Genomic DNA, 18,043 nt, shown 5'->3' on the forward strand with positions numbered 1-18,043 from the left:
AATGTAGATTTACATGAGGAAGTCTGATTTGCATGAAGTTTTAGCTACAGGACGGGGAAGTAAACAAGAGATTTGTCTCAGGTATTGCTCCTGGGGACAGCCTAGTGCCAAGCCCTGCTGAGGGAGTGAATGGTAGTCAGAAAGTAGGTGAAGGAGCCATTGTCAGGTACCGGGTTACAATAAGTGGCACGAGACTGCTCAGGGAAGTGGCATTTCCAGGAAATAAAAGATACCGATTTATTGAACAGCTATTCTGTTCCCAAGTCCATGCTGGGTGGTAGGGACTGAAGGGTGGATAGGATCACAGCTGGCTTTCATGGGGCAGAGTCTAGCTGTACTTCTGGGTCCCAGTGTGGAGCGACTTGTGAGATGCATGACTACTACAGCGAGGGATGGCTTATGTCCTTCACGGGGCCTCCCAGGCCCAGAGTCACCATCTCCTTCCAGTCATTCTACATACTCAGTTCTCCCCATTGCACACCTTCGACACATTGCCCAGCGTACCCAGTGGACACACACCTCATAGGTCCTGCACAAGCCGCGAGACCTCTCCCACTACATCTCCACCTACTGCTCTCTCTTCCCCTCCCCTCTCTGCAGTGCCCTGTGGGCTGTGGGGGAGAGACAGCCCCAGGCCCCATGCAACTTCTGCCACTTACTAGCTGTGTGACTTGGTATCGTTAATAGACTCAGAGCCTCAGTTTCCCTTTTCTATAAAACAGGAATAGCAAGAGTCTCTACCCCACAAGGCTGCTCTGAGGATGAAATGTGCTCGTGCACATCAGAACTCTTCTTGGGGATCTAGAGATGGAGGGAAGTGGATTGGAAGGGGAGTAAAAAGAAATAAGAGGTGCGTGTACATGTATCGACTCCCCACAATGAATGTAATCATTATGTACTGCAAACGTGTACTAATAAAAATTTGTAAAATAGGATTAATTTCTTTAAAAACTGTATTTGACCCAGTGCAGGTACTAAACACATAGCAGGGCGTGCGTGCACGCAACCCACTCCCCCCCTCCCCCCCACAGACACGCACATCCCTGCGCATGCACAGGAGGCCCCTCCCAGGAGCCAGGCCTGCTGCCACACCTCTAGGAGCCCATGTAGCGTCACAGGTCCTAGTTGCAGGACCGCCTAACCAGGCCGCGACACCCTTCACCACCCCAAGACCCTAGGGCCAGCCTCCCTTCTCTCCAGCCCCGCTGGAAAGTCCACAGAGGCAGTTCTGTGGGAATGCCTAAGCCACCCAGAGGCTGCCAGGAGCCAGGCAGGAGGCGCTTTCCTGCCTTCTCACTCATCTCATCGTGGCAGCACCCTCCCTCCTGCCCCTGGCTGCACGCAGTTCTTGGGATCCAGCCCCACAGCTGCTCCTCTCCTTCCCCAAGCCCTTCTAGCTTCTGCTCCTCCGCAGCCTTTGTTATCTCAACTACTTTGAGAGACTTCTCTTTTCTCTCCCTCGACTCCTCTGATGCTAATCTCTCTCCATAAATCATACCCTCTAATCTTTTCATCACCTTTCTCTGATTAAAGCAGCCTCGGGGGGGTGGGAGCCCCAGTCCTCGGTGACTAAAAGCTTTGATGTCCAAAGACAGTCCCCGGCTGCGGGCGGGCTGGCTGGCGGTCAGGCCTCGCCTGCCAAGTGCGCAGCCCGCGCAGGCGCGGCTCCGCGGACTGTTATAGAGCTGTCCTGGGCTGCCTGCGCGGCCCGCACCTCGAGGATTTCACAGATCTCTTCATGAATATTTCTCACTACATACTGGATGTCATTATTCTATTGAGAATCAATTAGCCCAAATGTTGTTATGACAGCTACAGAAAAATGATATTTTTAGCTTTACTTTATGCTGATCTGTCTCTGCACAGAATTATTGAAAACCTTAAAAGTAATCTAGTGGCGACAGGGGCCTCCGTGGCAAGCCGGGGAGCGATTGATCAGGGTCTGTGGAATTCTGGGAAGTGGAGGGCTCAATGAAATGGGAGCCTCTCAGAAATAACTCTCAGGGTGCAAGGCAGAGTAGGACCGATGCAAGATCCTTAACCTATGGGAACCTCAGCATTTGCGTCTGTAAAATGATACGTGGAGCCACCCCTATCTTTAGTCTAGGGGTACATGAGGTACCCTGAGCAAGTTTGTGCGTCTTCACCTGCTAAGCAGGGGGCCCTGAAGCAAGGCTTCCTACGTTCCTGTCCCAGCTCTGACACTTGGTGGGTGTGTGGCCTTAGCGAGGTCACTTTGCCTTCTCTGTGCCCCAGTCTAATGAGTAGGGACGAATCACGCCTGTTTCGTAGTGGTGTTATGAGTATCAGAGGAGCCAATACAAGTGTTTAAAAACTGGCCTACCTCAGCTCTTTTTAATGTGGGTTGACCGTTACCTTTTGCTGTCTACCTTTGTTTACTTAACCTGATCCCTTAGCCTAAAATCTTTCCTTTCCCAGTGTAGCGAGTTCAAACCCTTCCAGCAGTAAAACCTAGCTCAAATGGCACCTTTGGCACTAAACGGACGGACTGGGATTGGGATTCTGGTTCCAGTAATCCCTGGTGACCTTGGATACAGCATTCAACCTCTCTGCCTTTGTTTCATTCACAGAAAAAGGATACAAGTTTCCTTACTCCTCAAATGAAGGGCTGGCCATGGTCACCTCTAGGTCCCACTCAGTTTTCCATCTGGATCAGCAATTCCTCACTGAAATAGTTTCCTCGGAATAGTTTCTTAAAACACCTGCACATTTCTTCCCCCACCAGGAGCAGTTTTACAGATTTACAGTAAACAAGGAAGCTGTTGTATGCCAAAAAAGAAAAAAAAATTCATCTTTAGCCGGGAAGTCTTTGGGGGGAGAAGCAGTTCCAGGATCCCCCCCTAAGGCTACACGCTCTGCCAAGACAGGAGCTGGTGTCAGGAAGAAGGTTGAACCCTTCTGAACACCTTTGCTTCCAGCCAAGTCCTGCCCACTTTCCTGTCCTGCAGGCTTTGTCTCGCTGGAATTTAACAGCATCTGATGCCTGACATCTTTCAGCAGAGAAAGGGCCAGAGGAGCAGGCTGGTAGAACACCCCAGGGACCCCCAGAATGCCCTGTATCCTATGCTGGCCACCCCTGGCTCTCTGCCTGAATAAATTCGTGCAGTGCTCCAGGGCTCTGTGTGTATCAACCCTCATTATACAGCTTCCCTGTCCTCTCATCTGAGGTTACCTTCTCCCTCTTACCCATGTCACCCCGTTGCACTTTCTACCTGCTGCCAGAGCCTCTGTCATAGTTATGCCTCTGACTCCTGTTCTTTGTGTACAGGCCTATCTCCCCAGCTAGACGGAGAGAAAACAGTGAAGCAAGACCCAGCACTAATGCTTGGAATGTGTGTGTGGGGGGGTCATCACACTACCTCCTGCACAGAGCTGTGCTCCATGGAGATGGCCCTCTCCACTGCAGCCTCCTTTTGGCCTCTAGAGTTGCACCCTGCCAAATTCTGTGTTAGAGGTCACTTTGCACAGCTGCTCAGTTGTGCACTGCACAACTCTCTGGTACCATTCACACAGCTCATGCTATGACGACATGCCCAGAGTTGTGTACCATAGTGTCCTTGCCCTGAACTAGAAGCTTTTAGAAACTTCTATTGCTTCTGGATGCTCTGACTTTTGAGGAACCAACCCCAAACACACACGTTAAAACACACCCATATACTTCAGTTAGTAATTTCTTGCTATAAAAATATTTAGAAAAGATTTTTATAATTTGACTTTTGAAATGATTTGGCTGTGAGCAACCGATTTTTGTTTCGCTCTGATTTCTCAACAATCACTCTGCATTCTTCAGGATTCTTGAGAAAAGAAAAAATCAAATCTGCAAACTGATTTCAAATGTCAAGCAATTTTTATGAATTTAGGCATTAATAAAGTAGAACTAATGTCTTATAGACGATTCATTAAACATCTATTTTAATATGTTTTATTTTTACATTTTGGAGCCAATAACTTCTTCCAGAATTTAATCATTTTCATGGGTCCAAAGTATAAGTACAATCGTTTCTTTATTTTTCCCCTAATAACAGGGGGCAGCTTATGGCTTTTAAAGACACTTTACTGAAGCGTTAGTGATAAGCAGGTGGTTATGTGCCCCAATTTATTCTTGCAGTCTGAATATAGTTATTAATGGCTCCTCTTTTACCTCAATTGTGCCACCTTGTAGTAAAGGAAGAAGCATAAAGAGAAGGATGGTCCAAGTCCAGACCTCTCCCAGCATCCTTTGCAGGACAGGCTCTGAGCACTTCCCTTGGCCACCTTCCCTTGGTCCAAGGACACTCACCCTCCACCTTACCCGCCCCCAAGGAATCTTCTCGGAAACACAACAGAAACTGGAACAAACTGCCCCCAGTGCCTCAGACTGTCTTTTTCTCTTCCTCGGCCAAAGCCTGCTCTCCGAAGTCCTCATTTCCGGCAGCAGGAATGACATCTTTCTTAGAAGGATGACAATGAACATTTTCATTTCCTTTTGTGAAAACCCTACTCCCATCTATAAGGGTGTGCTCTGGCCCTGTGACCCCAACAATACAGTCACAAAATAATACCACATTGATACATATCCCAGAGTCTTAATCTACATATCTTTAAATCTTAAATCTTTTTGGAAGAAGGCAGAATAGCAATTAATCAACCAATCAATTTCTCTTTTTAGCACTAATCAGGTTGTATTATGAGTGTATCCATGGGGCTCCCCCTCTGGACTATGAACTCTTGCAGAGAGATAGGGGTGCCTCATTCATCTCGGCATCCCCAGTGTTGGGTCCAGCCTGGCACACAGAAATGCTGTCCAAAGGATGAGATGAATAAATATGATGGCAATTTTCTGTTAGACAGTGAGCTCCTTGAGAGCAAGGATTGTGCTTGCTCATTTCTGCCTCCATCATAGATGTGCTAGCCTATGGCAGAGGCTCAGTGGAGCCCAGAGGATCATGGAAAGCTTCATTGAATGGATGGAGCAATAGATAACTGCATGGATAGGTGTATGGATGGATGATGAGATAGATGATTGGATGGGTGGATGGATAATGAAACAGATGAATGATTGCATACATACCTAGTGGGATGGATCCTTAGCCTGGTAAATTTGGTTCCAGGAAGAAAACCCCCTTTGACCCCCTAATAGTTTGTCAGGTCTAATCTCCAACTGCTATGAGGCCTGACTGCCTTGTAGTTTCCTATCCTTGGACCCCCAATACACTTTTATTGTCCTTACAATAAACTCTCCTATTTCAGGCAGTTTGATGGGGTCTGTAGGTGTCTACCTCCCAAGTAGAGTTGCAGGGGGGGGGTGTGACAAAAAAAGTAATATTTACCTCTTAATTACATCAGAAGTATGTCTCAGAAAGCATAGCATATTGGTTTTCTCTTGAAATCTTCCCCAAAGACAATGTTATAAGGTTGGCTGGTTATGAGGGTGATGTCTTTTTGGGTCAGCTTCAAGTTTGTGTTCTGGGAAGGCAGGTCTGTGCCAAACATTGACTAGACTTTTATAAACAAATTGTCTGTTGCTCTTGAAGCAGTCACTTGCTCCTAGCGTCCTCCCCAACAGCTGCTGTGTCCTCTTGGGGCAGTCGCTGTCTTTGCTGGGCCTCAGTGCTCCATCTATAAAATGCAAACTTGGAAGGAAATTATCGAGCCTTTCTTGTTTTAGTATTTTGAGGTTAGGTGACTTGTCCCAGATCACCAATATAATACTGCTCCAAATGATTACCATCTTCTGAGCGGAATAGGTCTTAGCTCACCAATCCTGATGCAGAGCTCCACCCACTTTACTTGCTTCCACCCGAACATAAATAATATAGTATGACTGTCATTTTTCACTTACTCCCCTAACTCACATTCTTCCTGATAACTAAAATTCCTTCCTGATTTTTCATGTTTCAGTCCAGCCCACCCTTCTAAGTCAGTCTTCTCCAAGATACTTCCCTGGTCCTTCTTCTGGAAATGACCTCTCCCTCTTGTGTCCCTCCCTCAGACTCTTTCTCCTTGTAAGATCTGATTTCCTCTACAGGGTGGGGAGTGTCCAGGGGGATAGACAGGGGCTTGCTCAGAGCTCTGCACACAGCAGACATCACTGCAGATTTAATGGTGTGGACAGCTAGGCAGTGATTTTTATAGTATTGTAGAAGGATAGTTTATGACCTAGTAAATGTTCACAGATTATTATTAAATTTTTTCAAAAGTAGATCACAAAATAGCAAGTATGATATGATGTAACATTTTCTTGAAATGCGTTTGAAGAGGTGTGGGGAGATGTGTTTGTGTGCCCAAGATATTCATTCATAGCAGCAGGATTTGGGGTGACTCTAATTTTCTTCTTTCAGCATATCTATAGTTCTAAATGTTCCAGAATGAACATGTATTATTTTTGGAATGGGAAAAAAGAGAAAAGCTATTTAAAAATAAATAAGTAAATGTTTGTTTAGTGAATGAAAGTATGGGGCTCTAGTGTGTTATGGAAACTCTAATTTGGACTGGATCTTGGAACAGAGTCATTCCCTGCCAGCCAAGTCCCCCTCACCACCCAGTCATTGCCAATGGAACCCCAGTGGGGCTTCTAACTGTAGAATTCCTCCTGCAGAATTCGCAGTGATCAGTGCTCACCAAGGATTATGTGGGCGTCACGGTGGTCCTGCTTCTATTGATAGCAATAATCACAGCCCCTCTATGCTTATAGTCCATGGCCGTTTACAAAGCATTTTACATACACTGCCACATTTGCTCTTTACAATCCTGCAAGATATGTATTAACTGATCACCTGGTCACTGCTGTGGAAATTGGAGTCTGGGGACGATAACTGATGAGGAGGAGGTCAAGGCCTCACAGCCAGCAAGGTCTAGAGCTAGGATTTGGAAACTTACTTTCTTTAAAGCCAGATCCTTTTCCACCAGTGGGACAGATATCCTAGTGCACAGATTAGACAGGATGTCTAGGGTGACAAGCTGCCCATATTTCTTTCCTTTTTTTGTTTCTTTGAGACAGGCCTTGCATTGCAATTCAGGCTGGCCTTGAGCTCACTTTTTAGCCCAAGCTGGTCTCAAATTCTCAACAAGCCTCCTGCCTCAGCCTCCCGAGTGCTGCAATTGCCATGCCATGTGCCACCACGCCCGGGGAAGGTACCCATATTTCTGCATGCATTGTGATGGCAAGTTTAGAGGACACTCATTTTGTACAGTGTCTGCAGTGCTCAGGCATTCTTCAAAGAAGACCCACTCGGGTAAATCCTGATTAAAGGATGTGTCTATGCTGTGGCTTGGCCTGTGTAAGCCACTATCAAGGTGCTTAGTGGCTGGGTCCCATGCAGCAGCACGTGAGGAAGAGCTAGGGCCATTGTGAGAGGTTGCACAGTGTCACCTCTGCCTAAGACACAGCCTGTACTGGAAACTTCAGTGAAACTCACCTCTCTCAGAGCCAAATCAGAACTGAGCTTGAGTTGAGCTGTGATCCTGAATGCACAAGCCAGTCCCAAAAGCTGGGGCTGCTTACAGCTTCTGCTTCCTGGGGTGGTGGTGGGGACCCTGATCTCAGGAATGACAGATCATCAGAAATGTCCCATTTGCTGCCACTGTCTCACCAAAAGGGCAATTTTTCTTCCCTTCTATTCTCTGCTTCCCCCACCTCCAATAGATTCATCTAAACATTAATTATATTTTCCTTATAAAATATAATTATAAGAAAAATAATGCAAGGTATTAGAGAATATATTAAATATTGAGTTTCTATATAACTTCCAAATAAAACCTTGTTCAATATTTTAATGAGAAACTGGAGTTTGCTTCTGGAAACATATTTTTTAATATCAGGTTTTATACTGGAAATGATTACACAATTGATCAAATGATTTTACAGAAATAATCAAAACTTTTAATGAAGACTTTTTCAAATTCTTGATAGGCACCATCAATGAGAGTTTGTTTTCACAAGTGATAAAATATTTAAAATCATTTTAAAGCAAGTATTTAACACAGTGATGGAAATTATATTTATAGACTAGCACAAGTCTTTTCTTTATTTGCAAAGCTAATGTTGGAATTTCTTGTACTAAAGCAAGTGACTGTGGGGGCCAATCAAACTTTTCTGCACAAAGTATTTCAAAGTCGCAGTGGTACTCTAATGTGGACGCCAGAAACCCACTGTCAGAACAGTCCCCTGCAGGGAGCTCAAACGTTGCTAAGGGGGCAAAGCAGGTGACAAAGGGCAAAAACATCTAAATGCAAGTGAGACCAAGATGCAGGATCACTGCTGGGGCTTCACTGCCACGCTGCCTCCTTGATGCCACAGGCTGGAGACGTCCCAGACCTCTTGGACACAAACTCCAGCTGCTCCACAGACCGTGTGGGTCTCCCTGGCCATCCTGTGTTCTGCCATCCACCGCTGAGTACGTCCAAGTAGAGGGTACCTCCTTGGCGGTGCCCAGCCTATTTCAGGGGAGCAGCCAGTGCCAGGTGCTGCGCATCATGCTGGCCACTTGCTGGAACTTCAGGGTGCTGCCCTGAACTCCTCCAATGCACCCTGACAGAGACCAAGTGGCCCAAGAGCTCCAGATGCCAAGAGGCCGCCTGGCTGCTGCGAGGGTGGGAGGAGATGAGGCAGCGGTCCCACCTTCAAAGAGGCTGGAAGGTCTGGATTGCCCAGGAGGAAGCCTTGGCCAGCTTTGGAGCAGCGGGAGAGGAATGCCTGTGCCCAGTTCCAAGGCACTGAATGTCGCCAAATCCACATGCATGCTGGGGGCCTCGCCCAGGACCTGAGGCCCTTCCTGTCTATTCTCTTAGGTTTCCAAGCACCCCCTGAAAGGGCCCAAAAAGTGCACAGGGCCCAAGGATCAGGACCAAACCACTACGCAGGCATCAGCCACAGGAATGGAAGGTGTAGGCTAAACTATGTGACCTTGTCGCTGTCACCAGAGAGGAGGAGGAAGAGTAGAGACAAGGAGGAAAATGGGGACAGGGAGGGAGGGAGAGAGACTGGGAAAATGAACAGAAGGCGGAGATGAGAAGAAAGAGACGGAAGCTGGACTTGGGGAGACAGATTAATAGAGGAGCAGAAATGGAAGGAAGAGAAGGGACCCGAGATGTGGCGTGAAGGGAGGAAGACAAAGGCAAAGAACCTAGAGAAGTGTGGCCGGATCGGCAGGGAGCAGGGCAGGCGGCGGCGGCGAGGGCGGAGGCAGCGGGAGACCGCGGCGCACGCGGGCGGCGGATGTTCTCGCCGCCGCTCCTCAAACACAGGATGCGAGCGCCCTTTGGAGAAGTCGCTCTTGGCAGAAACGCTAACTCCATGGGCAAGTGCAAATGTAAAGAGGCCCTGAGAGCACTTTGTGCAAATATCAGGCCGAGAAGTGCTGCGCCCGCGGAGCTGCGGGCACCTCAGCGCCCCCGCGTCCGGCAGCGCGCTAATTCACTTTGCCGTCACCTCCCGGCGGAAGGGTCGGCGGGCGCGGGGCCGCAGCGCGCGGGAGGGCACCGAGCGCCCCGCGGGGCAGGGGCCGCGCCCCGCCTAATGGAGCAAAAGACAGATCAGCAGAAGCGAGGCAGGTGGGGCGGGAGCGGGGGCGCGGACACGCGGAGTGAGTCAGAGGCTCCCAGGCGAGTGCGGGCCTGGCCTGGCCTGGAGTCTCGGATTCCACCTGCGGAGGCCGGAGAGGTAGGGGCGTCTTACAAGACCTTCTGAGCCTCAGTGTACTGCCTGTAAAAAAAAATAATAATAACCTTAGGGGCTGGGGATTTAGCTCAGCGGCAAAAGCGCCTGCCTGGCATGCCCAAGGTCGTGAGTTCGGTTCCCGGTACCGGAGAAAAACCAAACCAAAACAAAAATAATAATAATAATAATAATAATAATAAAATAAAATAAAATAAAATTGAGAAACAGAGGCTGAAATGGGGAAAACAAGATTCGTAAATGGCCACTAATGACAGTGACAACCCTTTCACGACGATGTAAGCTCCTGGCACCGTTCTAAAGGCTATACAGACAATGGCTGGGTAGTCTTCTCCAACCCCACGTAGGCCCAGTTTACAGGAGATAAACTGAATCACAGAGAGGGCCAATCGCTATCCAAGTTCACGCAGACAGTAGTTGGCTAGTAAATCTGATGGCCTGCTCCATAGTCTATGCTACTTTAGCATACAGGGCAGATTACAGTAATGTCCACCATTTACAAGGAAGGAAGGGAGGCCCAAAAAGCTGGGGCCTTGATCTGCGTCCCATAGGCAGAAAGGAGCCAAACTAGGTCTTACAACTTCAGGCACCGAGAAGTTGGTGGCAAGAACGTAGACTGTAGGGTCAAGTGACTTGGCTTTAGTGTCTTGTTCCGCTGCTGTGTGATGAGAGAACTGAGTCTGCCTCCTGTCCCATGGGATACTGTCCAGCTCCATAAGGTTACTGTAAATATATGAGAAATGTGCCGAGAACATGACACAGTTGGTGTTCGGTAAATGTATCTGGTCAGTTTTTATCAAGCCCTGTGCTGGGTCCTGAGAATATGGCGATGACTAAGATAGAGAAGAGCTCTTCCCTAAAAGGACTTGCCCTGTAGTACAGGAGACAGAGAGTACAGTACATAAACAAATTCCTACAGAGGATACCAGGAAGGCTGGGGCCGGGGTGACCAGAGAGTGCTACAGAGAACCAACCTCTGTAGAAGAAACCACAAAACTTATCTGAGGAGTGCTATTGAAGATGGAGATGGAGCCAGGAACTGGAAATTGTGTCCAGGCAGGAGGACAGCTAGTGCAAAGGAAAGCGCTTGGCCCCTTCAAGGAATCGGTAGCAGAAGCAGTGAATGGGGAGCACAGTGGCAGAAAAAGGGTCTGTGGCTGGGTAAGTCATGGATTTTATCCTACGCTGCATGGGGAGTCATGAAAGACCTTTAGGGAAGCGTGACATGACCCAAATTTGATCCCTCTGGGTGTCACATGGAACCTGGAGAGGAGCAAGAATGAAAGCAGGACACTGTCAGGAGAGGGTCTATCTAGGCTTGAACCGAGAGGCGTGGAGGTTGAAAGGCATGTACAGCTGCAGATGTTTTCTTATAGATAAATGCTGCATCTGCCTACCTCTTCACCACTGACTGGTGCTATCTGCGCTAGGAATCCACTTCTAAGTGTGACAGTTCACATCTAAAATGGTCCCCAAAAGTGTCTTTATAGTTGGGGCTTCCAGAAGGTGGTTGGACCATGTGGGCTCACATTCATCTACAGTAAGCTCATAATTTGATGGCATTCTTGGGAGGTGACGGAAACAGGAAGTGGGCCTAGTTGGTGGGAAGGTCCTTTGAGTGTGACCTTGAGGGGAATCTGTTCAGACCTGTTCCTCTCAGGCTGTCTTTCTACTCGCTCTGCTTCCTAGCCACTACGAGGCTCTCTTCCACCACACCCTTCTGCTATCATGTGTCTGCCTTGCCGCAGACCTAGGAGCAATGGAGCCAGCTGACCATGGACTGAAAGCTCTGACTAGCTCATCACAATGTGTAAGTCCAGCGGGAACCCGATGGGGAAGGTGCTGGGAAATGCAAGCAGGGGCAACCTGAGTATTTTCTAGGAGTCCAAGTGAAGGAAAAGCATTCTGGGAAGAAAGTGGATATCAGTATGCTGAGTGTTTCTCAAGGGCCAGATGGATCCAGGGAACTCTCTATTTTCAATGCAGACATGATCTGTGGGGCCTCTGCAGTGGCACCTACAGGCACACAATGCAGTTGGCCCTCAGTATCCAAGGACAGTTGGTTCCATGACTCTCTAAAGATACCCAGATCCACGGGTGCTCAAGGCCCTTATACAAAATGGTGTAGCATTTGCATATCATCTATGTACCTCCTCCTGTGTACTTTGAATCATCTCTAGGTAACTTATAATACCTGATACAATGCATACACTATGTAAATAGTTAAATGGTATTGTTTAGAGATTCATAACCAAAAAATGTGTGCATGTTTAGAACAGATGCAAATTTTTGAAAAAATTCAGTCTGTCTTGGTTGAATGTGTAGATGTGGAACCCATGGAGACTAGAGGGCTGGCTGTGCTCATGGGGCAAGGTCACTATGGGAGATATCCACGTGTCCCCTGGGGGTTTTCTGTGAGCCCCGCCCAGGCTAGGATAGACTTGCCCACCTCCAGCTGGTGAGAGCCGCTCAGGAACACTCAGTTCTCCTTCGTTCCCCTCCACGGTCTCCATCCAAACTTTCTCCAGTCCTCCCACCTTTCCTTTGGCTCTGGGCCTGTCCCTATGAGAGCCTTAAAATTCTGGGAGCCCAGGATGACTTATGTTCTGAATTTAGCACCTGAGCCCAGCAGCATTCTGTCTTGCAAAACCACCACTCTGCCAGCTTCACATGAAGGGGCCGTTTAATATGCAGCTGAGAAACAGCCCTACAAAGCAAAGCAGATAAGGTGGGAATGTTGAATATTCATTTCTGTGGTTAGAGGGTGTTTTTCCTATGATTCTGTTATTCAAATTAGCTTGAATCGTAACTTCCATTTCAACAACAAATGCTTAAAGAAACACTACAGGATATTCCCCACTTTGTTCTCCTGAGATCTCCTCCAGAGTGACCTACTGCCCAGAATATTCACCTTGAAGAAAGTGATCATGACCATGGCAGATTCATTAATTTCACCCCTACAGGCCTAGCCCAGCAGACAGGAGGATGAAGGAGAGAGAGCCAGCCCTCCAGTGATTCCGGTTCTGGGTCCTGGGTCAGTGCCCACAATCCCAAGACCTGCCATTTGATCTATACAGCCTTTGATAGGCCAACCTGACCTCCAACTCAGTTCAGAAAGCAATGGGACACAGAAGTCAGCTGAACATCTCTGGAGGCCACTCCCGTGTGTCCCCAGTGCAACTTTTGAAGCCCATTTATCCCACTACACCAGTGTGTTAGCTTTTCATTGCTATGACAAAACATCTTAGAAGAATAATTTAAAGGAAGAAAGAGTTATTTGCTCATGATTTCAGAGGTTTCAGTCCATGGCCAACTGGCTCCATTGTTTTTAGGCCTATAGTGGGGCAGAAACATCTAAGCCAGAGAGTGTGGTGGAGGAGAGCAATTACCTGGTTTCTTGTCTTCCACCACATTAGATTGTAGATTCCCCGAGAGTATCTCTGCATTTGTAGTACATGGTCAGAATCTGACCCAGAGCTGAGGCTAACCTAGGCTTATAAATGTACAAATTAAATGCAAGTGGCTTTGGGTTGAAAAATAGTCATTTGATGGATAATGGGATCAGGATCTCAAAAGATCTGACTTGCTTGGTCAGTGGGCTTAACCAACAAGAGGACAGTTAACAAAAATAAGAGGCCAAAATGGGATGACGGTTGGAAGTTCATGGTAAGGAAGAATATCAGGAATCAAGCCTGTCCATATACAGGTGCTATTACCTCAGGTAGAAGTAAACTCTCCACTTTTAAGGTGTACAAGTTGAGGCCAAGAGTGAATTCATGGAAAGAATGAGGTAGTTCATAGGGTTGAAAGGAAGAGTGAGGAATTAGATTTTAGAAAAGATGGCAAGCAGAACAGGTCAGATATCCAGGGTTGTGGTATAAAAGGTTCTCCAGTCTTTTGACCTGGTGTTGCTCTGCTCAAGATTCACATTCCTTCTTGGGGGAGAGTCTGATTGCTAAGTTTGGCCAGGGCAGGTGAGAGCTTGATTGACGGGCTTATGAACATTGTGCATGATGGGAGATAGAGCTGCCCAGGGGAAATGGAGAAGCTATTACCAGACAAATGGAGGGTAGGTCCTGGACAGGCTAAAACAAGAGCAGGTCAGTTCTGGGGGTGCTCACAGACCATGAGTCTTCTAGATGTGCAGAAGCTCAGAAGGGGCAATTGCTTACCCTGTGGTCACTCAGGGACAGACACAGCCCGGCAGGGCTTCTGGCTCCAGACTTGGTGTGAATGTTAAGTCTCATCGGAGTTTGGTATCCAGATCCTTTTACTTCCAACAGGCGCTCCAGGAACAACTCCTGTTCTTGTCATGCTTGGGGGGTCTTAGCATCACCACAAACTCCCTACAGTAGCTTCTGAATCCAGGCCCTAAGACATGCCCACATCAAGGCTTTTCTAAACTTCTTTAACTGCAACTCTGATGGCCACTGGATCTCAAGTGAGAACCGCATTGCCAACTCCAGGAAGTGACTGTCATAACTAATTTATTTTCATGTCTGTTAGAAAGCCCTCCTGGGGTGGTATAATCCACAGATACAAGCCTGCTTCACCTCTACTAGAAGGGTTTAAAAAATGAAATTAGACATGTTTTTGAGGCAAAATCTCTCCCAGTTAACTCCCTGGTTTGGCACAAATTCTCTTAGCATTTGTGACCAAAGGAGACTCCTCCAAACCATGTCCTGTCATCTCCTCTGAGCTGTCAATTTTGATTATTCCTTTCCTGGTACTGTGCCTTGTCTCATACTAAAGGAATAATAAATACCTCCTTCCCCCTTTCTGAATCTAGGACTCCAGCTCTTCATTTCCTACTTTATATGAAATTTTGCAGAAAAAAGCACAGAGGGTAACAGCAGTTGCGATACATCACAGGGGATAAAATGGGGACTGTTTCTAGGCAGTGACCTAGAAATCAGCCTGCCTGTCCAACCCTTAGTGATCCTACTATGTGTCACACCTTCTCTTTCTTTGCTGGGCCATTTACAGCTGGGGATTGTACCCACCAGCCCACAAGAACTGCTCTCTGTGGTCCCCCTAGGAAGCCCCTTTTCTGCCCGTGTCCCCATTTACCTCTTTAGCAATATCTCTTCACCTTTTTCTTGAGTGTCATCTTCACTAGGAGGGGAGACTTTATTTTCCCTATCACTGACTGTGTCCTTCTGAGAATCCAGAACAACATCTGGCACCTAGAAGGCATTCAATAAATAGCTATTTTATGAACAGATGAATGAATGAGGGACTGGGGATTTAGCTCAGCGGCAAAGCGCCTGCCTGGCAAGCGCAAGGTCATGAGTTCAGTTCCTGGTACCGGAGAAAAAACAAAACAAAACAAAAAAAAAAAAAAAACAAAAAAAAAAACAGATGAATGAATGAGTTCCTACTATTCTTTAAATTCTTTGGACCTCAATACACTAGCATCTTTGGATTGCAGCACAGTGTTGGCATACAGTGCTTAAAAACTGTGTGATATGTTTGAACGAAATTCTCCTCACACCTCCCATTGTTTCTAACTTCCTTTCTCAGGAATTTCTTTCCCCCCTCCCCCTTTGCCTCTTTCTTGCCCCCCTCCCCCTGCCCCTTTCACCCGTTCTAAGACAGTAAAGACTTGCATTTCTTCGGGTTCTGTCCCATCCCTCAGTTCTTCCCACTCTGCAGAGAATGCTCCATGAGAGATCTCATCCACCCCCACACTTTCAAATTCCATCCCCACGCTGATGCAGGAAGCTGAAAGTGGAAAAAATCCCACTAAACTGAAATCACTGAGTTGGAAGTCCTCAGGCACCTCAGAGCTTGGCAGGGTGAAGGTGCGGCAGAATAATGGATTGAAATTTTAATTTACATTTTGTTTTCCCTGATGTAGGAGAAGTGGAGAACTATGTGTATTTTATCCTCTGTAATTTTTTCACCCGTTCTAAGACAGTACCCAGGACTTCTTGCCTTGGGGATAGTGGTGTTGGCTAGGCTGAAAGCACGTGTCACCTGAAGCCTGGCACTGGCTTTTGAGAACAAACCCAGTGACTATTCAAGGTTAGGCTGCCTCAACCTCAGCCTGCTGGCATTTGGAGGTGTATAACTCTTGGTTGTAGGCGGATGTCCTGTGCTTTGTCGGATGTCTGGCCACATCCCTGATTTCTGATGGCGACAGCACCCTCCATCCAAGCTGTAACAATGAAAGTCTCCAGCTAATTCCAGACATCCCCTGGTGGGAGTGGTTTATCCCTAGCTGAGAATCACTGTGCCTGAATTATCCCCCCAAGAAGAGAAAAAGAGCCGTATGGAAATTGCCAAACTTGGGGAATGGACAGCTTCTTCCACACACCGGGAGAGAGGTCATGGTTGACCTCTTGTTATGTGACAGGCCACAAACAGTAAAAACCACAGATCTCCTTTCCCAGAATTCTCCTGGCTTAGCACAACCCTCTTCTTTTCAAGGTAAGAATCAGTGTGTAGAAGGAAGGGATGATTGGAGCTTCCAAGGAATTTGGGGGTTGCCTCCTTGGTCTCTCTCTGCACTGGATGCCTGCTTTCCCCTTTCTCTAGCTGGCTTCTTGGGCCAGTGATCTCTATCTTCCCTCTATGCCTTAGTGCTGTTCTTGGTGGCCCCCTTGCTGTCAGGAGGCCCTATTGCAGATCAAACTGAGAAATTTGATCAAATTTGAGGAGTAGTCTGCCTCATTGACTCTTTAAGAGCAAGTGACATTGTTCGAATACATAAGCATGTAGCTTCTCCCCAACAGCCACTGGATCCCAGAAAGTCCAGAGGTATCTGCTCCATCTGGTGAATCTTCCTGCAAAAATAGAGCACATTTTCTTTTTTATACTTTTCTGTCAGGAAGTCTAGTAATCTAGTAATCCCAGTCCTTATGGCTAACCCTGAACATGCCTGTGTTCTTGTGAAGGTATGGGAGGCACCCCAAATTCAGGGCATAATAGCTCACCTGCTCTTTGTTTCAGTGTCCTGGAATGCACAAACATCCTTATCTTCCCCAATTTTTTTCTTGGTTCTTCTTCCCAAATTTCTTATATATACAGCCATAGTTGAAGCATATGTGTACTATCAGACTTGAGAGTAATGCCATGAATTAGTTCTTCCACATTCCTCCTTAAAGTGTTTTTTTTTATAGAGGAATCTTTCTAAAAGGCTTTCTCATGGGACCCTGTAACTCTTCCTTCACAGCCTATTTATGAAGAGAAAGCATCTTTCCCCTGCTGGGATCCTTCCCTCCTGAATACCTCTGCTCATTCCTCAAGTACTGGGATCACCAAAGTCAAACTGGGTTCATCCCCGGGAGGGTTGCTAAAGCATGGCAGAGGGTTGTCCCCTGGCCTCCTAGCTTCTATGAAATGGTTAATATCAGCAAACAGGGCATATTCTGGTTGACTGGTGACCTTCCCCTCAGCTCCTGCTCATAACTATGACGCATGGGGAATGCGTGAGGAGATTGGCAGAACATTGCTGCTTCTCTGTCCTTCATAGAGGTAGGATAGCACCATCGCAAGGGGGACTTGGTTCTCTGGCTGCGCTGGTCAGTCCTAAGATCCTGAGATGATCCCTCACACCAGCACTGTTATGGCCTCTTGCCTCCCACCCCACCACCACGTTGAGGACCTCAAGCTCCCACAGTATCCCCCAAGCATGGTCACTCTTTGCATCTGTGCCACAGATATCATTTCCAGCAGAATTTGTAAGTGCGAATGGGCCAAGTCATGGTCACAGAATGACTAGAACGTAATAGTGATGCCCATGTTTGACATACTTCTTCCTTTGGGCCTTAGAGAAGAAGACCTGGAATTGCAGAAGGTGGCTTCAATGGGAAGGCCTTGGGTCACAGGCATATTTGAACCTGTGATTTCTTGGGCCTAGCTTGCTCTGTTCTTGGGCAGAGAGAACCCTGGTTACTTGCTCATTGTGCTCCAGTCTCGCCCACTAGTAGGCCAGGGACCTTCCTGGCTAGGTATCCAGAGCTACACTCAGCTCTCCCACCAGTGAGTAGAAGATGGAAGAAGTTGAGCCACACCAAGCTTGGCCTTGATCCTTGTACGGGACTCTCGGCCAGGGCTCCAAGGGCTCACTAAGCTGCAATCTTCCCCAGGGGCCCGGGGGTGGAGGCCTATCTTGAGTCTCAGCCTGTTGGACTCTTCCCAGTATCCACAGGCTCCTCTTCACTTAGATAGATCACCATGAAGCATGGTCTGCCAAATCTTTCATAATGAGAAGAGGCCGCACCCAGGGACCTTACTGGCCAGAGACCAAACCTCAAATCAGAGCCCACAGAAGTTTTGGCTAGTCACACCAAAACTTGTTCCCTTCTGGCTCGTGGGCTATGACTCCTACAAGGTAAACTCACAAAGGAGTTCATTCCCCAG

Source organism: Chinchilla lanigera, unplaced genomic scaffold (genome assembly GCF_000276665.1).
Source record: "Chinchilla lanigera isolate Chin_1 unplaced genomic scaffold, ChiLan1.0 scaffold00051, whole genome shotgun sequence".
In the NCBI taxonomy this organism is placed as follows: Eukaryota; Metazoa; Chordata; class Mammalia; order Rodentia; family Chinchillidae; genus Chinchilla; species Chinchilla lanigera.